The sequence below is a fragment of the Crinia signifera genome, chromosome 6 (genome assembly GCF_055691185.1).
Source record: "Crinia signifera chromosome 6, ASM5569118v1, whole genome shotgun sequence".
In the NCBI taxonomy this organism is placed as follows: domain Eukaryota; kingdom Metazoa; phylum Chordata; class Amphibia; order Anura; family Myobatrachidae; genus Crinia; species Crinia signifera.
In genome coordinates this window covers 109,899,652-109,924,734 of record NC_139222.1, presented here as the reverse complement: position 1 = coordinate 109,924,734, position 25,083 = coordinate 109,899,652, and the positions used below count along the sequence as shown (strand labels likewise).

The window sequence follows — 25,083 nt, the reverse complement described above, 5'->3', positions numbered from 1 at the left end:
CTGTAACATGGCAGTTATGAGCTGGTTGTTTATCACTCTCTATTTTATCACTTTTTGAAGCTTGATACATCTGGTCCTTAGAGATTCCAGGTCATACTTGGAGATGAGAGATGACTCGGTATATTCCTTCCTGGTAAAATTATGATTATAAAAAGGAGTCCTATTTGGTGCATGTGCTTCTCTCTAAGTAGTAATATCCCACTTGCTGACGTGTGTCACTCTAACTGGCTGCTCCTTATGTAACAACACGCTCAGCGCTTGAGAACTATTTGTTTGATATGTACATACAATCCAGTGTGTGTGTCTGACATCAGCTCTCACATGCTTACATTCTGGCTCTACCTCGCACTCCCGCCTACTCCCTTGGCTCGCCTATCTATTGGATCGCCAAGCTGACAGTCTCCAGTCTCAGGGCGGTGATTGGTGGCTGTGGGCTGGCTGGGCCTGGCTCGCACTTCCGCCTGGGTGTCAGTGGAGAAGCTGAGCCCTAGCTAGCAGCAGGTAAATAACAGGCCGGAGGGGGCAGCTCACCGGGACGTGCGGGGTCTGAGGTCTCCGGGTGGGCGTGGGACAGTTGGGACCGGTCACCGTGGATGGCAAGTTCACGTACGTGGAGTTGTGTGTGATGATATGCATTGGGACATATGTGTTCCCCTCGCTACAGGCATTGACTCATGTCCTGATTATTGTATAATGATGCACACTTACTATGCCATTACCGGTCTAATAATATCCTCACACCCTGTGTTATGTAATCACACGTAGTGTGTGATGCTTCTAATTGCATTCAAGTACACGTTGCAATATTACATTATAATAGCATGCCCTGGTTGAATATGTATTGCCTTCTTGTCCATAATAATATATCCCTTACACCATACATTAATAGAAAATGCCATATTCTACCATCATACATGGTGTATGTATAATGTCCTGAGTGTGATGCCCTGATGTTTGTTATTATGTTTCCAATGCCTCTGTATTTTATTTTGCAAAACTATAATGTTAGTATGTAACACTACATTAGTCTCAGCCTGTTGTCACTATGGAACTTCTTTACCTGCTGTCCTTACTTTCTTCCAGTGATCCATCACAATATAATATTGATATCCATGCATTGTATTATAGGCTATTTCATAAACTAATGATTGTCCTGCTATACTGGTTAGTGTTCTCTACAGTACGTCATCATATACACGTTGAGTATCCCTTACCTAAATATCCATTATCCAAATTATTCTGAAAATCTAGTCTCCAAAATGTATTTTTTTTTTTTTTTTTTTGCTTAAAATCTACTGGGGACATGATATGTAACTGGCACTACTGGGGACATCTGTAACTGGCACTACTGGGGACATAAGTAACTGGCACTAAATATGTCATTCAAGGTCAGTGCCTGGTATTGTACACAAACTTTGTTCCGTGTTTCAAAACCTTGTTTCATGCACAAATAAAATATACTTGTGTACCTTTTTTAATGTTTTTGATGTGACCTAAATGCAAGATACCTCATTGAAATATAAAAATATTCCAAAAAACCGAATTTCTTCTCGTCCTGAGCATTTTGGATAAGGAATACGCAACCTGTACTTATTTGCTTAATTGTTTAGTTAATTTATTATGTGTACATTCTTTTACACATTTTGTTTATGGTCTTACTTTGACCTTTTTCAATATAAAATTAATTGATTTTAATGTTTTTTTTTTATTATTTTTATTGTATGCTATATAGTTTGGGTGGTGTAATGGCCTATATCTAAGTAGGTCATTATATATGAAGTAGTATTTTCCCCTTATATGCATTATGCTTTGTAATGACCTTATATACCCAATTCTATTCATATTTGTATCATATGGTATATATTATTGAATACACATTTAAGAGCACCCAGCGGTGTAAATTTCTGTTCAGCAGTATAGCATTCACCTCATCTGCTAGTAATTGTTATTCCCACAAATCCCTGGGTGGTTTTTGGTCATGTGATTCATACTTGTTTACCCAGTTCATGTGAAACGCTAACATAGTTATCATTATGAACTGACAGGATTCGATAATATTTTGTCATGTAAGGTGCCTGCAAAGTTAGCTGATTCTGAAGGGCTTTATGTCTTATCCTGCCAAGGATTCCTCTACATCTTGTTTGCACATGTACTAAAGCTTGTGTCCAGATTAAAACCAAATGGTGGTTACTTTCTAGTATACGCACAAATACAGTAATCCATGACATCCAGTCAACACTTAAGTTGGGTGCACACTGGCCGACATTCTTAACGATTTTGCCTTTCCCCACAGGTCGGAACATCAAAATTGAGTGTTGTCCAGTGTGTACCCACTATGTGACTGACAGTGTGCGCATCAATCTTCTGTCACCTGTAAATGCAGGAAAATGGAGGATATTGATGGCAGCGCCCTGTGCATATTCCTGACTATGGGGGGTATTTAATGCAGGCGGCGAGGGGGTTAAATGGAGGATCCTTGCCGTTAAACCCCTGCGCTGGCCGCTTACCCTATTCAACGTTACGGGGGAATCCTCGCTGTCAGATTTAGCTGTTTCCCCCTTGCTCCAAAAAGCTAGTGAGAGGTATTTGGCGTATGCAAGGCGTCAGTTGAATTCCTACCGTGCGAACTGTGACCGCTCGCCCTCCGCATTGTATACTGCCCTATCTGGTATCTCTGACTGTGGAAGTCCATTCTGTGTATATGCACAACTTGCCTTGCCATAGATTGTGACAAGTGAGTTTGTGTATGTATGTATGTATATATATATTCCTTTAGTTTTGTTTTCTGTGCTAGACTTCAGTTAAGCTGTGTACACACGAGGGCAATAGGGGCTGAAATCGCTGGAAATATGGTCACAGGCGACCATATTGCCAGTGATGGGAGTGCGCGCTCCCGTTTTCAGCCCCATTCTAATCGCTGGTCGCAGGAGCTTGGCAGAGGTTCCCTTTCATCAGCGACCATCTCTGGTCGCTGATGAAAAGGAGAAACTGAGCAATATATTGCTAGCAATATATGGCTGAGCAATATATCTCCCCCGTGTGTACGGGGCTTTAGTCTTGTTTATTTCATGAGGAATTGTGTTTGGGGAAAGAATTACCTAAGGACAGACTGCTACAATTTAGTTTACACATTTTTTGATGTGTGCACATTATGCTTTTTTAGGCCTGCTTTTCTGTGAAATCCCCAAAGTTCAGAAAAAGTCTACATTCTAGAACTGCCAGTGCATGAAACAGCATTGATTAGTTCTCAGTCTACTGTATGTTGTGCTCAGTAAATGTTTGGCTAGGCTAAAACAGCTGATGTGGCTGTTGCTCTGTTCCACACTTTCAGATATTTCTGTTTGCATGACTTTGGGGCTTATATTGTGCTCAGTATAGTCTGGAAAATATGAGATAGAGAAAATCAATTTCTAACGTAGCACAACTTTTTTTTTTATTTTTGTGGTGTTTCTTCTATGTGTTTCTTAAAATTCATTTTATTGATGATGCCTTTTTTGTATTTATCCTCTGAGCTTTAACTATAAAAAAAAAAAAAAACCTTGTATATCTCTACTCATAACTCATAGGGCGATTCGTTCTGTTTCAGTGGAATAATGTAGTATAATCTAGCAATGGAAATGTGAATTCTTTCTTTTAGGTTTTGCTGAATAATTTATAGGGGAGGGATTTTATGCTTCATGTGGACCAGATGAGTGCACGGTTTCCCAAACTCTGTAGTCAAGGCACCCCAACAGTTCAACTATTAAGGATATATCCATGCTTATGCACAGGTGGCTTAATTAGTCAATTTGGTTATACCATCTGAGCCTAAACAAGCATAGATATCCTTAAGTTGCGTACACACGGGGGTGATTTTGTACACTATCGTGGGCAATATGGTCGCTAAGCGACCATATTGCCCACGATGGGAGTGTGCACCGGCGATATATCGCCGGGTGCGCGCTCCCGTTTTTACCCCTGTAGTGATCGCTGGTAGCAGGAACATGCTCCTGCGACCAGCTGATTACCACTGCCGGGCTCCCCCCGGCAGTTTCATTTTCATCAGCGACCATCTCTGGTCGCTGATGAAAAGGAGAAACTGAGCAATATTTTTTTTTTTTTTTTTTACACAGAGCAGCCAGCAGGGGGCCGTGAGCCGAGCCGCTCATTAGATATTCATATATTCACTGCACCCGATCATTACATATGCATGATCGGGAGCAGTGAATATACCCGGTCCCCTGCTCGCTCTGGGGGGGGGGGGGGGCAGCTTGTGCTGCCTGGTTCCCGGGGAGCCCACCTCCCCCCCACATACGTTCTGGGGCAGGCAGGGAGACTTCCATCTCCCTGCCTGCCACTGTCCAACGGCTCCCTGCAGGGGTTAAGATTCCCCGCGAGGGGCTACTCGCCCCTCCGACATTGAATACGGAGAGAGCGAGTGGCAGCCAGCCCTCCGGAACACAGCGAGTGTGCAGCGAATCCTAAACAGGATTTGCTGCACACGGCGATATTTCTCATTGAATACTGCCCATAGAATAGGGTGAGCGGCCAGCGAGTGGGTTAAACAGCGAGGATCGCTGGTTTTCTGCAATCCCCACCGTTTAACACCCTACTGAATACAGGCCTATGATTTAGTGTAAACCTCGTGTTGTGCTCTTCACATGTAGGCTGTGTGCAGAGATTTTGGAACATATCTTCCTATCATGTAGGTCTGCACTTTAGGCTGTATATGTCCGCATTCCTTACACACCTCTTCATGTCAGCCAAAGAACTAGGAATAGTTTGGCAGGAAAAATTTTGCTGTATCCAAAAAAAATGTTGTTTACCTCAGAACATTCCGCAATGTTTGAGTCTTGTGGGTATGATATGACTATGGCTGTTTTGTTGTTTGTACAAGTTTGGTTTTCAGACTTAGATCTTTTATTATGCATTTTCTCAACACATTTTACAACTATTATGTGATTTAAAAGTAGGCTAATACATTTTTTGGTAAACAAAAAAATATAATGATATTTATATGAATAGAAAACCAAGTGCAATATGTATTGGCCTGAAAGGTCAGTTTTGCCTTGTAGGAGATTGCCGCTTTAAAAATACTGTTATACTCGCAGAAATTCCCACACTGCCTGCACCTTGCAGGCTGTTACATATTGCCTCAAGTGTTCATTGCATTGAGTAGGTTACGACTTGCTAATGTAAAGCTGGGCATACACTATACCAGGGGTTCCCAAACTTTTTTGAATCATGGCACCCTAGAGCATCAAAATATTTTCATGGAACCCCTAGGCCAAATGCTTCTTATTGAGAAATTCAGAAAAAAAAAATATTAAATTAAGTGCATTGTGTGTATATGTCACAGTTATCTGGTGAGGGACAGGATTTGCTTCTGTTTGTCCACATATATTATGATTGGAAGCCACAAGCACTGGTTTTGCCTGGTGCATTGACCATAAATAATATGAATTGATCCTGGTCCACCAACCCAAGGCACCCCTGCAAGTGTCCTGAGGCACCCCAGGGTGCCTAGGCACACAGTTTGGGAACCACTGCACTATACAGTTATCTGGCAGACCACCTGGATGGGTGGAAATAAGATCTGATTATGTATAAGCGCAAACAACAACCATCAAATGTTTGTTCATAAACTCTGGAAAAAGGACAAACATTGGTCCTTCAGACAAATTGGTTAATCCGAAAATTCAACCAATTGGTCCAAACAACTGTTTGTGTTCCTTCTCGCAGCCACCCTAGAAGGCTGCAAAGAGGAATGTCACCACCACAGCTACCACCCCTTAGTGCTATCCAAGTGCAACAACAATTGAATCCAGTAGCGCACGCAGGGGGAGTTTCTGAGTACCCAGAAACCCCCCCCAGGAGTCTAAGGGCCCTCAGCTGAAAGCTGAGGGTCCCCTCTTTCCAGGGGTATAAGAATTGTAAAAATCAGCCCTTGGGAACCGGAGATATCTGACTTCAAAGCAGTGGTCCCCATCCAAGCCTGTTAATTAATTTCCAGTCAGATATTTCAGGTTCTGTCTGACATAGAGTTTTTCTGAGGATATATTCCAAAAGCTGGGACTCTCCCCCTTTGATAGACACTAGTAGCTTGTCTCTACTGTTCCCAGAACCAGAGATATCAGCCTTCCAGCAGCTGGTTACTGCTCCAGCTCCACACACCTGGTATGTAGTATTATATACTCGTTGGCAGATTGCTCTGCCCCCTGAACTCTGATCCCCTAGTCCCTTATACCATTTGGTAGGTGGGATTCTCTAGTTCACATGTCTTCAACCTGTGGCCCTCCAGATGTTGTAGAACTACATGTCCCAGCATGCCCTGGCAGTTTTGGCATGCTCTCATAGGAAAAAACGTGGCAATGCATGCTGGGACATGTAGTTTCACAACATCTGGAGGGCCACAGGTTGAAGACCCATGCTCTAGTTTATAATTCCAATAAAATCCAAGCAATCTATTTCCAGGAACTGGAGATATCTGCAGTCAAGCAAGCTGTCTTCCCACCAGAAAATTATGAATAATAAGCCCACTCCACTATACACCCCTCCTCTGCATATTAAACATCCTCTACCACCCTGGAAGTTATGTATCAGGGTCCCTTCATTCAGCCCAATGCCCCCTTATCCCACCCCATCTCCCACCATCTGTGCAGTAAACTGGTAATAAATGGAAATTACTGATCCAGGCCCTACTGTACATGCTGAGCTGTTGATATAATACCCCCTGCCACCCCCGGGACATTAAAGCTTCCCCCACCCCTACTGCTGGAGGATCGGTAGGGGCCCCAATACATTGCTATGCCCAGGGGTCTACACTGCTGTTAACGCCCCTGTATGTATGTATGTGTATATATATATATATATATATATATATATATATATATATATATATATATATATTTTTTTTTTCTTAATCATTATTATTTATATACATTTGGTCTATATATAATACTTTAACTGACCCGGCATATACTGGGTCACCTAAGTGTCCATCTCCGTGCTTTGCTCCGCCCCTCTGGAGACCCCCTTCTGAAAATCCTGCGTTTGCCACTGGAATCGGCTACAAAGGCTTATATCAAATGTTTGCACCTCCAGCACCCAACAGAGCTATTCAAATGTAGCTCCATTCAGGCGCATCCGGCTGCAGACGTTGCAGCTCAGTCATCCCACGGGTGGTGAAAAATGACCAGTGTGAGCACTCACTCATTTTTGGCGATACCACTAGTTTGGTCAGGTTTAGCCACTGCACACAGCTAAAACTGACCTGAATGTGCATGATCGGTGTTAGAAAAAAAAAAAAAAAAACTATTTATTGCATATTGCCCTCTGATCTTTCATCACTTTTTTTTTTATGGGAGATCAGGTGGGATATGACAATTAAATATGGCTCTTATTGTTATTACTAGCACCATTAACCTGGCAACCCATTTCTTGCATGGGGTGTTGCTCTCTGCACTGATGCTTCTAGCACAATCTGGCCTATATCACAGTGCTGAGATACAGACCAGAGTGTGCTAAAGGATCAAAGCAGAGAGCAACAGCGCAGGGAGGAAAAAGGAACTACACTGGTTGTGACAAGTGCAGTGTGTTAAAATAAATACTATTTATTTTTTACATTTCTATGCTCTGCTTTAACCTATTCAAGATCCTAGTTACTCATTTGTTTATGGATTTTCCTAAAGTTAGGCTTAATGGGTAGAATTTAACAGTTTTGGGTGCCACGTCAAAGGCAATGATCAATTTGTGCACAAAACCAGTAAATTGCTCTATTAAATGCCCATTAATTATCACCCAGAAAATAATGTGCCCCGTCCTGAACTTTTTCACCCTTCAAGTTGACTTGATATTTAAATAACTTCGTTCCTATGGGTGCCAATATAAATTGCACAATTTCATGACCGGCCATGCTGCTTAAACTGTGTATTTGCAGAGCCTATATTGTTACTTTTTGGGCTAGTCAGTTGCCAGCATCCCTATTAGTAATAGCAATACCCTTATAAAATACATTTTGTCTTTTTAACTAGATTTATGGCTGGATTTAAATTGTGTTAGCAGCCACTAGAGAGCGCCCAATGGGGATATACAAATATAGCTCAGTTGGGGTGCATATAGCTGGCAGCACTGTAATTTTAGGTTATGTCGTATAGTTTGGTTGGGTTTAGCCAATATGTGCGCCTAAACCCGACATCTGGAGGTAGGACACCCCTATCTCTGGACTGCTTAGTACTTTCTGTAGCAGTTTTTGTGGGTCTCGTTGTATGAAAGAGAATAATTTAGTATTTATGCAATGTAGGTTAAGCCCAGAAAATACCAACAGAGCCCAATAATTTCTAAAAAGGAGACTCCCCTCTTTCATAAGGGTTGCCCATAATTTTACTGATGTCAAAACTGGTCTTCATAATAATTTCTGTAGTACAGGGGTCATGCTTGCTCTTGCAGGAGCATCAGAAAATAGCTTATTAGCAGTAACATAATGTGTGTGGGGACTTTTCTCTTTAGATTGAGGGTACCCCTATTTCTTTGGATACCAAAATGTTTTTTGAGAGTACTCTTAAGGTAGGGTTTCACAATCTTTTTTGAATCACAGCACCCAAGAGTATCAGAATTTTTCCACGGCACCCCTAGGCCCCAAAAAATATATAAAATGCAGTAGTTTGTGTTTATATGTGCTTATTAGGTTCAGTTATGTGGTAAAGGAGAGGATTTGCTTCTGATTGTACATATTTTATGATTGCAGCCACCAGCACTGGTTTTGTCCATAAATAATTGATCATAAATAATTTGAATTGGTCCTGGATGACCAACCCAAGGCACCCCTGCAAGTATCCTGAGGAACCACAGGGAGCCACGGCACACAGTTTGGGAACCACCGTCCTAAGGCTTTGAAAAAATTGTCAACAGTGTTTTGAGTGGATATGGCAGGGCTTAAACTGGGTACACATTAAATGATTATTATTTTTAGATTGGGAATCATTCACCACCAAGTTTGTATGCTCCCATGAGACGTTCATTGCTCCATCGGGTAGGCCATTCATGCAGCTCAATCTGATATGGCCAATGACCTCATACTCCTGGATGTGGCTAATGTTTATATATTGTTAGGTCGTTTTGTAACATTGCACAATATGTATGCACTATATAGATTGTCTGGAAAGGGAAATGTTTGAGGTCATCTTCATTGTTTGCACATCATCTAATTTGTTCCCAGCTTTAGTGATGTTATTCATTTCTACCCACTTTTTTGTTCGAATGGCAGCAACTAGAGTGTAAGGTAAGGACTTGATAGTAAGTTTCCTCCTCGTGTGAACTAATACAGAACAAATCCTTTGCATTGAAGGGGGGTATAAATCTCATTGTCTGCAAATGTTTATGCAACAATAATAGAAACTGTTTTGCAATAGATATTGATCAGGACAGACTGAACTTGGTGATAATGCTGAGCACAATGGGCAATGGACCTTATTCTGGTCCTCCCCGCCAAAACACCAATCTGGCCGCCAAATCATTCGATGGTCACGACCATCAAATTATTTGGAAGGTGAACACAAAACGAAGACACTCTGGCTTACCTGCCTTACTGCCTAATCTCCATTGGACCGCCAAGCATTTTCATGGAACACCCATGAAACGCTGGGCGTCCTCATGGGCTCAGACCATAGATGCTTCCCCCTGCCCACACTGCTAGGTGCCCGCTCACACCCTGCACATGCACAGAATGAAAACATTGCTCCCCCTTGCGAATGCCCAATGTGTGCTGCCTTCCTAATAGTAATTCTTCAACCAACAGGAGACTGGTAGTGAATTTTCTTTAACGTTCTATGTGGGTTTTTGGTCATGAGCATAGGAAGTTTGGGGCAGATGTATTATTCCTGGTATAGGATGGTGATATCGCACCGACCAATTAACTCGTAACTGTTATTTTCATACACAGCTGATTGCCTAGTGCGTTATCACATTCTACTTGATCACTTTACCAGGCTTATTTAATTAATCTGCTCCGTTGTTCTGTACTTCATGAAAATATAGTTGTTGCCTCCACTGTTAAGGTGGTCGCATTTTAGGATGGATAATTCTTTCTCCAAGGAGTAGCATCATAAAGTAGGCCTGGTTAAAAGCATCTATTTGTAGGCTTATAAGCTGTTCATGAGAATGCAATCTATCCGTTTACTGAGAACCACTTTAGTGTGGCACTTTATGATCTTATATGTGCAAAACCAGGGCAGACCAATTTCTATTTGCAGATGCAGCTATTTCTATTTGCAGATGCATACCTTGTAAAATAGCTTCTGTGCTTGTCTTCTCTGTAGTTTTACTTTCCATATAACTGGTATTTACATGTGGTATTAATTACAGGGGGGATGCAGTTTAAATCCCGGTGGTCGGGATCCCGGCGTTCAGAATCCCGCCGCTGGAATCCCGACCGCCGAAATCCCGACCGCCGAAATCCCGACACTTTCTCCCTCCGTGGGTGTCCACGACACCCCTGGAGGGAGAATAAATTAGCATGCCGAGCGTAGCGAGGCACCGGGCCCGCTGCGTGGAAAGCCGGGATTTCATACTGAATCCATTACAGGGATATGTTGACAACCCTACTTGGTACATATTAGTATTATGTGGTTACAGTTTGTTTCTCACTCATTTCAAACTACAGAAATGAGTTAAGTTGCTAAAAGTTTACGTAAAATAGCTAGCAGATTGCTAAGATTGTGCCTTCAAAAACACCAGCGAATGCCTTTATAGGCAGTAATGCAGCATAGTCACTTTAAATAAAACAAAATTAAACGAATGTCCTTAATGTCTTAAAACCTCATGGGCAACACATAATACAATTATACTAATCATTCCCAGCCGCACCGCTGCTTGTTCAAACACCTTTCATTATAGCAGCAGCGAAGGTCGTTTAAACAATGATTGAAGGTGCGCATACATGGTGCGGTAATTGCATGCGTTTTTGACTACATCCCATTGCATGCTATTTGCATGCAATGCAATCCAAAGCTACTTAAAAAAGTTTGTGCAGCACATACATTTTGAACTGTGTGATGGGATGTCCGTGGGAGTGCGCATCGCACAAGGCAATTGCACCGTGTATGGGCACCTAGTTCTTCAAGTCATTCATAGAAAAGCAGGAAAGTAAACTTAATTTCAGTGTTCACCTCACTGTTTTACCTTCCATAGAGCATATGTTAATGGGCAACAGGATGCCAACGGCACTAGTATTAGAACAAGTGGTAGGTCAGCTGATAGAGGGATGGTCTGTTCATAAGCAGTACATAGGTCACTCTTACATTTTTGGAGAGCTCCTTTAAGCGATAAATAAGAACAATGCCAGATGTCAACTATACTTCTAACTGTAAGGCATTTCAATTCATGCACTATATCAATCCCAGGTTCCCTTTACCTACTATATGGTGTTTTAATAGATAGATATATTATTCAATGAAGCGGGCAAATCCAGATGTCTGATTTGGCCGCTGATTGATGCACACCTGGCCAGCGCGGTGACCGGGTGAGTGCAGCGGCGGGAGGCTGCTCTCACTGGGCTTGGTGGCAGGACAGGTGAGCGCAGTGGGAGGGTACGGAGGGTGGCAAGAGGGTTCGGGAGGCAGCAGGCAGGAGGACATCGTCGTGCAAGCTGCTGCTGCTCACCCGCCGCTGTCCTCCCTGCCTCAATACGACATATTTTCTTGTAGGATCGAGATGGCCAAAACATTTTTCGGTTTTGTCTGTGTTTCCATCAAAAGCAGGTGGATTAGCAGCTATTCTGCCAATCCACCTTATTTTCGGCAGGTCAGAACATTCCTACCTGCTGAAAAAAACAGCTAGCATTGAATAGGTCAGAACCCCTCTCGCTCTATTAATATCGAAAACTGGCATATTTTCGGCAAGATGGCAGTTTCGACATCAATTGAGGATACCCCCAAATGTGTATATATAATATATGTGTGTGTGTGTGTAGTTGTAATATACGTATGCCATTTTCACATAGACTTTTACCTTGGGATGACAAAACACATATCTTAAAACCATACTTTGTATTAAATGTTCTTATATTGTTGCGTATATCATTGTGTCCTGGTGGGCTGACTGAACAACATCCTATCTAACCTGCTCTTTTTGTTGAGGCAGAGTGCTTCGTCTGTTCACGCTGAAGAGAACTGCAACGCTTTATAACCACTCATTTTAATTTTGAAATCTTGTTGAGGTAATATGCAGTCTTAAATAAGAGCTGTGAGGTCATGGGTTCGATTCCCACCATGGCTCTAACTGTGTGGAGTTTGTATATTCTCCCCGTGCTTGCGTGGGTTTCCTCCGGGTACTCCAGTTTGGTCCCACAATCCAAAAATATACTGGTAGGTTAATTGGCTCCCAACAAAGTTAACCCTAGAATGTCTGTGTGTGCCTGTACATGTGGTAGGGAATATAGATTGTGAGCTCCACTGGGACAGGGACTGGTGTGAATGTTCAACTATACTTTGTAAAGCGCTGCGGAATATGTGTGCGCTATACAAAAACTGTTAATAAATAAATAAATATTGATTTCAAGGTTTAATTTGACACTTGCTGTCTACTCGCACTGCGAGGCAGGTTGGAATGGATTAAGGAGGGAGTTTGATAATGACCTTGCCCCCCCTGGTTGTGACTGCAGTCATTCTTAACTTTGGTCACAGTTAAATTGTTAATAATTTCTTTAAACATATATTTTTCTGTGGTTTGCAATGAATGTGCCTTTATTTGGTTAAGATATACTTTGTGCGGCTGACTTTTTAAATGAAGAGTTTCTTCTTAGAAACTTTATAACAAATAAGTGTTTGAAGACTACTCCCTGGTAGGCTTTAAGCAGTTTCTGTAGATCTGTGGCCTTCTGACATGCAGCTTAAACTTCAAGTCCTACAATGCCCTGCTGGATGTGGTTTAATGAGGACTGTAGTTTAGCTAGATACACAATATCCAGTTAATAAATACTCCAAATGCTCCTGGGGTGAAGAGCAGTGCAGCTTATGCTAGATCATTCATGATCTCATCATATCGCTGTAAGGATCAAAAGAAAGTGTACGCTGAGGAAGAAGTTGCTCCGTGGTTTTTGGTATGCACCTTTGCCAGCCACAGATTGCTTGATAAGCTGTGACATTTGGATAGAGGAGAGGGGGCATTCCTAGCTAGCGTTCCTGGAAACGGGGGCACTGAATCTCCTGTGCACCCATGGAGCTATTCAATTTTTGCTGCTGTTATGTGCAACTACCTGCCAGAATTTCCACTTCCACCCCCCAATTGGTGAATGAAAATGTGCACAAATTAACCCACTGGAGTGCTCAAATGGGACTTTTTGCATTGTGCCTGTTAGTTTAGTTACGGAAACTATGCCCCTAGACGGTATGCTATCAACACATTATCAGAAATCAATTGATTAGCGCCATAACTAACCATGGTGATCTTTGCCCTCTGTAACAATAGCTGTCCGCATTTTCATTTTGCAGTATTTATCAGGGGCTTGCCAGCAATATGTCCATGATTGTCCACCATGGGCTGTTCACGGGGCTCTCTCCTATCAATTTTTAAATATATTAATTCTACTTTGCATCTCTGCTGAAAAAGCTATGATGAGCAGTTATCGTTAATTGTAGATATTTCAATTGCCTTGATAAAGCGAAAGCATGAAAACATAGTTACTGTGCTTTATTCCGCTCCGGATTTCAGAAACCTTGATGTATCTTTAAAATGCCTGATAGTGAATTACTCTTTAAATCTTCACAGTGCTTATGCCTCTAGCAGTGAACATTTTATCTTGCCATCTACAATAAGCACTTCCATTAATCACTGATGAAACCCAATGGTATATACTTAATGTGTCCACACAAAGCTGACTCGCAACCTTGAGTGGACTCATTGACCAAGGACAATCTGGAGGACAATGAGCATTGACGCAGCATACCAGCCTGCTCTGCTGCATGGCTGCTAAAGATCTTTTTCAGAAGTATGTCAAAGTAGTAGTATGTTGTGGGAAGATTATCTGGGTGAAAGGTTTGTTAGTTTTTATTTTTTTGGTACAATTTCAATTACTTCTAGGACCATACTTAAAAACAAAATACATTTTTTTTAGCTTTTATACACTCTCTTTATTAATATATAATTGTGTGAAGTATAAGAATGTTAGTGCGTCTGAGAACTCTATCTACAGGAGTAGTGGCAGGTGACACCTCAAATCACCCAATTAACAAAGCATAAAAACAAGGGCATACGTACACACATTGAGATTTGTGCTAGGCAAAAAAAAAATTACGATACTTTAAATAGTATATCGCCTTCGCTGATTCTACTGTAACTAGATTTTATCGGCATGCACACAAGAGCTTAGCTTGCGATAGTGACACGCAAGACCGCCAACACCCAACAAAAAGGTAACTTTTTAACACGACTGCTTCAGATATTCATGAAATTTGGCAGGATGATAGACAACCAAGTTACTTTTATATGTAAAATTTTAGTCCTCAGTGATAGTGTTCACGCAACAGACTTTCAAACATGACAAAAACTGTAAAAAAAAATAGTTTGCTTGCAATGTCAACTGAAAATATCATAGCTTTGATTCTAATTGTGGTAGACCTTTCATGTTGATCTTGTTTTGAAGCTTAAGGATCATAGTTTTCATTAAACAAAATTTAAACTCGGGCTCGTTCTTCCGTGATCCCTCTTTAATGCTTTAGGTAAAGACCGGGTACTTGTGTATTATCAAGGCGCCCCCGATTTCCATCGCAGGTCATTGTACAACCAAAAATTGCGTTGCATCGCATGCGATATGATCGCATGTGATGCGACCGATTTTAAGTCGCACATGCACCCAGATGCCTAATTCCTATGTTAAGTGCCCCCCAGACCGATTTTAGGTTGTACACCCACCCTGATGGGTAATGACTATGTTAAATGCCCCCCCCCCCCCCCATTGTTAACGCCACCCCACTATCAACGCCAACCCGAAGCGTGGTGAGTGCAGCGAGCCCGCGAGGGACGGCGGTACGCGTCCTCCGATCTTTTCATAACCCCACTATCCACGTTGGCGTGGAGTTGATATTATATAGTGTAGCGAGCCACCGAGGGCGAAGCGTGGCGAGCGGACACGTGATACATGTGAAGTTATGCGCGTTCCCTCGCCACGCTTCGTGCACTATATAAAATCAACTCCACGCCGACGTGGATAGTGGGGGTATGAAAAGGTCGGAGGACGCGTACCGCCGCCCCTCGCGGGCTCGCTATGCTCGCCACGCTTCTGGTTGGCGTTAATAGTGGGGTGGCGTTAACAATGGGGGGGCATTTAACATACTTATTACCCATCAGGGTGGGGGATACAATTAAAAATCGGGTCTGGCTGGGCATTTAACATTGAAATCGCATCGCATGCCATTATAATGGCATGTGATGCGACGCGATATTGAAATTGTACGCTCTGCCTGTGAAAAGCCTCAAATCTGGTCCATGGCATACCTTAATTAGTGGTATGCAATGCGATGGGCGCCGTGATAATATACAAGTACCAAAGACCGAATTGAATAGGGCCCCATCGCTGTTTCCCCCGTCAGAAATAGTAATGGAGGATTGCATATCCCCCTTGATCTTGAATATCTAAAAAAGTGTACTTTTCAGTTCTTTGTACATAAAGTATGTTATATAGTGAAATACAATCTCTCTTTGGTCTTTTTTTATTAAGTTTTATTTGGGGGTGCCTAATGCTGCTTTCACACCGCAAAACCTGACAGTGAGCAGTAGCTGATCTGCTCTGAGCCAGCGCAATGAGCGGCTGATTACATATGCGCATATGTAATGAGAGGCCGGCTCATTAAATATGCACTGCGCTGGGGACCAATAGTGCTCACTGCTGCCTGGGTTCCGTTTCAGACAGCAAAAAAACGGGTCTGAAACGGTTAGGACCCTGCTTTTTTTTAATACAGTTTTTTTTAGTGCGGTCTGAAAGGGGCGTTAGAGAACAGGCGATAAAAGGTATTTTGCTGTGTACACATGGTATGATGTACGATTGGGATCGAATCAAATACCAATGTTCGATTGGGATCGAATCAAACGGTAAGCAAAATGCATTTTAACTGTATAATACAGATCTGTACTATATAGTCTTGCCTGCACAGTCTATTTCACTGTTCAATTTACACTAAACGGGAGCGCACATTGGGATCAAATCAACATCGAATGAGGTTCAAAACCATTCGATTACATTTTTTACTATTTAGTCAAAATCAAACACAAAATCTTACTGTGTTTACCCAACTATTGTCCCATTTATCGCTAGTTCTCAATGCTGACGGTGCAGCCAGACTGAGCTGAACACACAGAGAGACATTTATTTATTTCAGGTATAAAGGTGCCCATACACGATGTGATGATCGTACTCGTTATGAGCTGGATCGCATCGCAACACATGCGTTTTGTATGCGATGTGTGCAATGCTATGTGATCAGAAGGCAGTACAAAAAGTATGTGCAGCACATTAATGCTGCTTTCCCACTGCCTAAACGGTTAATAACCCGGTATTTGTAAATGGGTAAGAGCATGGGTCCTCAAACTGCGGCCCTCCAGATGTTGTGAAACTACAAATCCCAGCATGCCTTGCCACGGTTTTGCTATAAGGGAGTGTTAAAACTGTGGCAAGGCATGCTGGGATTTGTAGTTTCACAACATCTGGAGGGCCGCAGTTTGAGGACCCATGGGTAAGAGCTATAAAGACCCTTTCCCACTGCAGCTCTTAAATGGTAAATTGCTGTTTAAATTACTGTTTTTGTAATATTCGCATTGTACCCGTTTAAACCACAAAGCAACCCGTTTAAAGCCATTGTAAACATGGGCTGTCATATAAATGGACTTTTCTTGCCCCACTGTACAGTCATCACGTGCAGGAAGCCAATCATGTTCTTAACCTTTATTATTATTACTAAATACTGTTTAGGACCTTTTCCCACTGGCAAAAAAAGTCTCAAACTGGTAAAATACTGCTTTTTACCTGTTTAACAAATACCGGTATTTGTTAAACTGGTAAAGCAACCTGGAGCTTTCCCACTGCAGCTTTACCCGTTTAAAAAGGCTAAAAAAACAGCAATTTACCATTTAAGAACTGCAGTGGGAAAGGGGTATAAGATAATGCCCCTTTCAGACTGCACAAATTAAACGGTATATTGCCATTTCTTTACCGTTTCAAAACGGTAATATGTGCGGTCTGAAAGGTCCAGAGTGAATTTACAGTTTTTTTTAAATAACCGGTATTTTAAAACGGTAAAAAAGCAGGGTCCTACCCGTTTCAGACCCGTTTTTTTTTGCGGTCTGAACCGGTACCCACTCAGCAGTGAGCACTATTGGTCCCCAGTGCCTGCATATTTAATGAGCCGGCCGCTCATTACATATGCACATATGTAATGAGCGGTCGGCTCATTAAATATGCTCTGCGTTGACTCAGAGGGACCAGCGCAGAGGGGACCTGGCTCAGAGGGCTCCCCCCCAATGTGTTTAAGAAAACCCCCATGCGCCGGTACCTCGTGTCTTACGATCCCGGCTGTCGGCTCCTGCTTATAAAAAAAAAAAAAAAAAAAAGTGACTTTCGGAAAATGGCTGCCCCATAGGAAAGACTGTTTAAAAAAACTGTCTTTGGTATGGGGGCAGCCATTTTCCGAAAGTCACTTTTTTTTATAAGCAGCAGGAGTCTGCACAGCCGTGATCCGCAAGGCATGAGGTACCAGCTGCACAGGGGCTTCTTAAACACATTGGGGGGGGGGGGTTTGCTGAAGACCGCACTGGCTTTGAAAACGGGTCTGCCAGTGTCAAAAAACGGCACTTAAACGGTAATATCCCGTTTAAGAGATGCACTGTGAAAGGGGTTTTACCTGGCAGACCCGTTTTTAGAAACGTTTCAAAATACCTGGTCAAAGCCAGTTTTGCGGTCTGAAAGCAGCATAAGTCTGACCTTGCCAGCTGCATGGTTAGTGCATGAATTGTTCATCTGCTGTACTAAAGAATTGTTTTTTGCTCCTGTTCCCAAAGGCATCCCAAAAGACCAACATGAAAGTTTTACCACAATTAGAAGTTATGTTTTATTTGTTTTTTATTTTAGTTGTCCTTGCAAACTATATTTTACAATTTTTTTTGTTATGTTTGCAACACTGTTGAATGAACAGCACTGTGAGAGCTAAAATGTTACATATGACAGTATCTTTGTCAGTCCCCATGTAATTTTCCAGATCAAAGACAGTTATATGCTGCTCTATCAAACATTCACCCCTCCCTCCCTTCTGTTCGATGCCAGGTTCAGGTGGCCGTCGATATCAAATCGGTGTCGGCGGCCGCTGCATTGAACCATCTGTATGCCCCTTAATAACAGATCAATGTGTTGATTTCGCTTGTGTTGGGGGGGGGGAGTCTAAAAAAAAAAAGTTAAGACAGCCCACTTGGCAGCTGCATTCTTGATCTGCCGCACCCAGCCTCTCACCTCTCGCGATCTCTGTCCCCACTCCCTCACGCTGGATACAGCATGCTCCTACTGCACTGTGACATCACGTTGAGCACACAGCAAAGTAGTAGTAGTCAGAGGAGGCAAGTGGCAGTGTTGCTGGTGCGGGAGCCACATCTCATTAAGAAAAGAGCCACATGCTGCTCAAGAGCCACAGGTTGGGCACCCCTGATCTAGTGCAACACTGTATTAAATAGCTTGATTCGTAAATCTAAAATAAACAATAAAGCAGCACAATTGCACAAATTTGTGCTGCTTCTGCAGCTCCCTTCTACAGTGGGAGCAATTTGATTGTTTGTACTGATGGGTGTAAATTACTGGGCATCCATGAATTATTGCACTTTGTAGTGAGTGAAGTCGCTGAGATTGGATGCCCAAAATACGGGCGTGGGTAGATTACTGCTCATCACCTCTGAAAACGTGCAAACAGAAATATTGAGCTCCCATTGGCACAAACTGTTGACTTTCTCCCGAACACTTTAGATGGGAGGTGCAGCAGTGCAAATTAATTAAGTCCCCAATTGGATTCTAATATACCAACCAGAAGTCTAAATATAACCAAATGTTTCTCTCCACCACTAGCTCACAAGTCCCACACTGATTACATGTTTCACTATAATATACCTGTCTGCAGATTAGAAATAGGCCTAATTAACTCTCCTCAATTTTAATGAAAATATATTATGGAACATGTTAGGTGGTGTGGGACTAGTGATCTCGCCCGTTTCAGCTCCACAGGATGAATTTTTCAGGAAAGTACCTTCAACACTGGGCAAAGCCTGGGACTGAGCCTTGTGCTGGAGACAGAGACGAGAGATGCGTTATTGTATTTTGAATTCTGGTAGATAGTGCAATTGTCTTTGCACCCAATTTCTCATCACTTTAGACTGGGCAATATTTCATTGATTTTTCAGGTCACTGCGAGTAACTTGATGCTTATTGGTTATTCCTCATGTCATACCCAAATAGATCAGGGTCAAACGTTTAAAGCAGCTTAAACCGTCAAACTATTGGATGAGAATATGTGGAAATCTGGACTTTCTGCCTATTTTCTGCCCACTGTGGTGCGATCCAAAAAAGTTACACCCCCCCTTTTATAATTTGTGATATGCGTTTCCTTGTCTGTCTGTTTGCAACGGTTTCCTCTTTTTATGATATCAAGTGGAATATTTGTTGCTGATCTTTGAAGTAGAGGAAGAGATTTTACTGAAAGACCATTTTTCACGTAACCTGTATTCAATTTGCCCACTTGTTTCTTAGAACAGCGCCCACTAAGAAATTTGCTTAGTGGGCTATTCTGCGTATGAAAATCGCATCGCATGGGCCATCGCATCGCATTTGCTGCAAAATCGCATGCAATCGCATGCGATTTTGTAGGGTGTGCGATGCCATGACATTAGGTATAAAATAATATGATTGTATGTCCCCAAAATAGGTTTAACTCGATTTTGCGGGACATGCGATGCGATATAGTGGGGTACAATGAGCATAGAAAAAATTGCATAAATAAATCTCATCGCATCACATGCTATTATAATGGCCCATGCGATGCGATTTCCCTATGGTGCCGTACGTCGGAAATCTGATTCAGACCAGCAAGCAAGGCTGCAGTTTTTGTAGATGGACATAAATAACCATGCTGCACTGCAGGTGGGTCCAATGTGTAGGGAGAGTTAGATTTCAGTGAGTCATTTTATTTCTGTGCAGGCTGCTTTATTCTTAAGCCCCGTACACACAGGGCGACCGGCTGTCTTGCTGAGTGACGTGCTTAAGCATGATCGGTGAGCACACATCTTGGGATACTCACAATGTACCTCGCAATGCTGTGATGCGATTGTGCTGATCTGGGTTTTGCTTATTATTATTTTTTTATAGGCGAAGCCCTGCAATCTAGCAGGAAAGCCAGTGCAAGCACCTTGTGGGGTTATAGCGACGCGTGGGACCTTGCATTGCTATCTCTGCAGGGCATAAACACGGAGTGTTTCATTTCTAAGCGGTATAGTTAGATTGCTTAGAAATGGGGCTGAATTCTCCCTGTGTGTATGCCTCTTTTACACTGCCATTTACATTTCAGTTTGACCACACCCCACCCAAATCTAACTCTCTACACCTTATATTTGCTCCACCTGTACTGCACGTGGTTCTGTCCATCTGCAAAATAAAATGCTGCCTTGCTAACAGAATCAGTCCCAAGATTCCTTGATTTATCTGAATGTGGAATTCATTGTGTATATCCTTTTCTCAGCTTTATAATTTATGTTGCAAATGTGTTGATTAGCCTTAAGTTATTTAATTTCCCAAACTCTTCATTCTGTTTTTCCCAAGTATTCTGGTTGCTGAAGCTTATTGTAGTAACTCTTGTGACACATTTTTGGCAATCCGATTTCAGTCGTAAGCCAACATTCTTTGAGAACAGAGGCTGCGAGGAAACAGTCATTGACTTCCAGTAACCTCCCAACCCTGGGATTTCTCTCTTGTACAGTAGGATGAACATAATTGTGACCGTCACAGACAGCTTGTTTATTTCACCTAACAATGGCGTGAGAGCGCTTACAATACATACATATTATTTTTTACATTTATTAACCGTTGCTTATATAGTGCAGCAAATTATGTTGTGCTTTACGATTGTAAACCATGACAAAACAAGCTGAGTAGCTAGACCATTGTTGGCTAACCTTGACACTCCAACTGTTGTTGAACTACACATCACAGTTTTAGTATTTGGCTATGCTAAAACTGATGCAGGGCATGCTGGGATGTGTAGTTCAACAACTGCTGGAGTGTTAAGGTTCGCCATCATTGAGCTGGACAGTCGTAGAGGTAGGAAGGCCCTGCTAGCAAGCTTACAATCCATAGGGAAATAGATATTGATACACAAGGGTTAAAGAAAATAGCCCAATTTATACCTGGTATAACCTTGAATATGCATTTCTATTAGGTATTTACCTATAATAAAATTATGTTATTATTTTATAGGGCAAACTTACTGTACATTACAGCGCTGCATTATATTTTGTTTTTGACTGATACACAAGGATAGGTGTTATTCATTGAATAATAGGCCACCAGATTGCAAAGTTCTTGGTGGGCTGTATGATACGGTCACCTAGCAATGTTGGCCTGGGGTCAGGAGCATGGGTAAGTGACGAAAGAGAAAATAAGTGGATATGTTTGGAATGAGGATATGTTTGCACTACTCAGATTGTCCATAGCCGAAACCAGGGAATGTGTCGTAAGATGCAGACTTTGTCTTTGGTATTGCCATCGATATTCTGCATCGGATTACTACTTGATGGGTCTCTCTCCATTTTATTGGTTTACTTTACTGCCATTTTCATCTATTCCCTTTCTTCAGTGTGCCAGGATTGATCACATCCTTACATTTACTGTTGCTGTTCCTACTTTGGTATTAAAAGTTGCACTACCACATAGGAAAATTATTTTGAGATTCCACTTCCTCTACTATCCTCCCTCTACTATCCTCCCAGTCAGAGTCCCCAAGAGCTCTCCCTTTTGGTTTTGGAAGCTGTATTACTGAATTAAATATATAACATACTTCTGTTAACATACTAAGCCAAAGAAAACTTCAACAACCTGCATATCTTTTCTTAAAATATGCCCTAACTCAACCCCTGTGCTCTTTCCATGTTCTGAATCTCTTGGCCACACCTGTTCACATTCCTGGTTACATGACTTTATACAGGGCTGAAATCCCCTCAGTGCAACAACAATTTTCATTAGTTGCAAACATTTACGTGGTTCCTTAAAACTCCTCTCTCTAGGAACAAATTTGAAACCATCAACTTACTCTTAAGTTATTTTACCATATTTGCACCTCTCTAGATAAGAAGATAATATTCTCTCCTTAAATGCTTATTCCATATATTTTGTAGCCCCACTAAGCACCTTGTCTCATTGCTGCCTGGCTAAACATGTATGTAATATGTGGCGTAGACATCTTAATCAAACCGCTATTTCCTATAGCGTGTAATACTGTTGCGTAGGACATTTTTCAACTTGACCTATTGAATAAAATTATTTATTAACCGTTTCTTATATAGCGCACACGTATTCCGCAGCGCTTTACAGAGAGTATTTCAACTTTTAAATCAGTCATTGTCCTAGTGGAGCTTACAATCTATATTCCTTACACATGCGCACACACATTCTTTCTATACTTCATTTTTGTTGGGAGCCAATTAACCTACCAGTATGTTTGGACTGTAGGAGGAAATGGTAATCTGAGGACACCCACGCAAGCACGGGGAGAATATACAAACTCCACCCAGTTAATGGCCTGCATATTCAGCAGATCCCGGTGATGTCACTGAACTATATAATTTACCTATACCGTTCAGTGTGTACACCCAATATTGTTTGACTAGCGGCACTGCCAATATAGTTAACTATATCAGCACTGCCCCTAGTTGTCTAGTGTGTATGGGGCTTAAGGTAGGTGAAGGTGGCAGGTGTACAGTAAAAAAGGATTTTAAGCAATCTATTTTTCTTCTTTTTTTCCCCCCCAGTACTGTCCTTGATGCTCCAAACCAGGGATGTGGAACCTTAGGCCCTCCAGCTGTTGTTGAACTATACATCCCAGCATGCCCTGCTACAGTTTTACTATGTGACTATGCTAAAACAGTTGCAGGGCATGCTGAGAGGTGTAGTTCAACAACAGCTGGAGGACTGAAGGTTCCCCATCCCTGCTCCAAACAATTAGAATTTAAATAATTAATTGTTCATAGTTAACATGGTTTTTCATGTTGTAGTCTTGCTCCTAGATAATTGCTAGGCAGTTTGGTACACGTCAAGCTTGTGCTAGCAAGATGGCGGTGGATATGTAATGCAAAGTGTATGTGCTGACTAAGCCATCAGCCTGTGTTATGGTCACTCCTGGGCCTGTTTCTGATGCATGTCATGTTACATCTTTTACATTGTGAAGATGAGAAAGTTAGCTCAGGAGAGAGCATAACACATAATGGAAATGCTGCTCGTGGTAAATGGGGTAATGGATGAACCCTGCTGTTTCGTAGATATAGAGTTCTTATAAAGGGAAATATGGTTAGAATGTGCGGACAGAGGAGGAATGAGTTTATGGTAGTTACATTTAACATTATGTTGTCTGTTGCGCCAATCCTCCCTTTGTTTAATACTCTCTGTAAACTGTGCTTTGCTTTGGACAGAATGTGTTAGTTATTGGAGCAGTGGGGGTCAGTGCTTGGTTGTATATAGAGCCCACAGTGCACAATTTTCTATGTAGTGAAGCAATAAAATGAGAAGGGAGAATCTGGTGACATCTCTTTACTATTGACACTGGCCTCTGAAGTGGGAGAAATCAATATAAATGCTAGGTCCTACTGTGACTAAGCATTTAGAAGTTATCACCTTTCTACACAGTGACAGCATTATAAAGTACATACTTTCATCATAAATCTTCGCACAGGGGAGGCTCTCGGTAGTTGCTGAGCCAGTTTTACAAGTCTGTGATTCAGACCAAGTAACATTTGTTCATCAAGCAGGTCAGATAACAGGAATTCCAGGGCGATTATGGCGTTACTTTTTGATGTAATGAAGTGAGCCTGATTGTTTCTATTTAAATAGGAGGAAACCTCTGGTGAGTCACCTGTAAAATCAGCACGTTGCATTATAAACCAATACTTGGTGTTCTTGTATGTTATTAGATGGATCACAATTTCAAAACAACATCTGCAATTACTAAAGTGGTCATGTGACCTAAACATTGCTGACTAATAATACTGCCCAGTAGCCCTCTCCACTCCTTTATTTTAGTCACCCATCCCCTTAACTTGTCAGAATAAAGTTCTGCAGGGTTTTCGTGTTCGTACCTTCTTCTAGAATGACATTTTAAGTTATGTGTACAGTGCTTTTACCAACAATATTTAGTCATTCACAGCTGTTCCTGCTCCTTACCATGTATATTCCATACCTCCCAACATGGTCCATTCCAGGAGGGACACAATGCTCTATTCCTGGACCTTCCTCTTAATGTGTGATTGCCATCACCTGTTTTAAACAGTTAACTGATAAGAAAGGTGTTTCACCACAGGTGATGGCAATCATACATTCAGAGGAAGGTCCAGAAAGAGAGCATTGTGTCCGTCCTGGAGGGGGGTCATGTTGGGAGGTATGATATTCACTACCACATGAACAAACATACACACTAGGATTCATTTTTAGTCAGGAGCCATGTAACCTTCCTATTACATTTAGCCTTTGGAAACTCACAGCAAACATACAGAAACTCCACATAGGTATTGCCTTGTCTGGAATCAAGTCCACACCCTGGTGCTATTTATATCTATTTTGTACAGAAAAGGTAACTGGTACCTCTAGGCTGATTGCAGGTCTCTAATTGATCATCTTTGGTCACTTTAAAGCTGTCCATACATCAGGACAGGAGGACCTGCATATGACCTGATCATATGCAGATCCTGGAGCGGTGGAAGGAGCATTGGTATGTGCTTAAAAGAACATATGATTGCTTGTTTGACCATAATGAGAGCCAAAAGATGAGCCGTGCAGCACCTCTCATCTTGGGCCCACCTCACGATCCGCAGAGTGAGCATTGT

At 41.9% G+C, this 25,083-nt stretch overlaps 1 protein-coding gene across 2 annotated transcripts in view; it reads left to right on the top strand.

Annotated features, from left to right (window-relative positions):
• The first annotated feature begins 343 nt into the window (after nucleotides 1-343).
• The window catches only part of OSBPL2 (oxysterol binding protein like 2), a 105,825-nt gene continuing 81,085 nt past the window's right edge, over nucleotides 344-25,083 (top strand). Inside the window, exon 1 of one of the 2 annotated variants that reach the window (XM_083146803.1) lies at nucleotides 344-501. The gene's annotated coding sequence lies outside the window, so the exon portion shown is untranslated. Of the gene's footprint in view, nucleotides 607-25,083 lie in introns of both variants that reach the window. The other variant, XM_083146804.1, reaches the window with a different exon arrangement.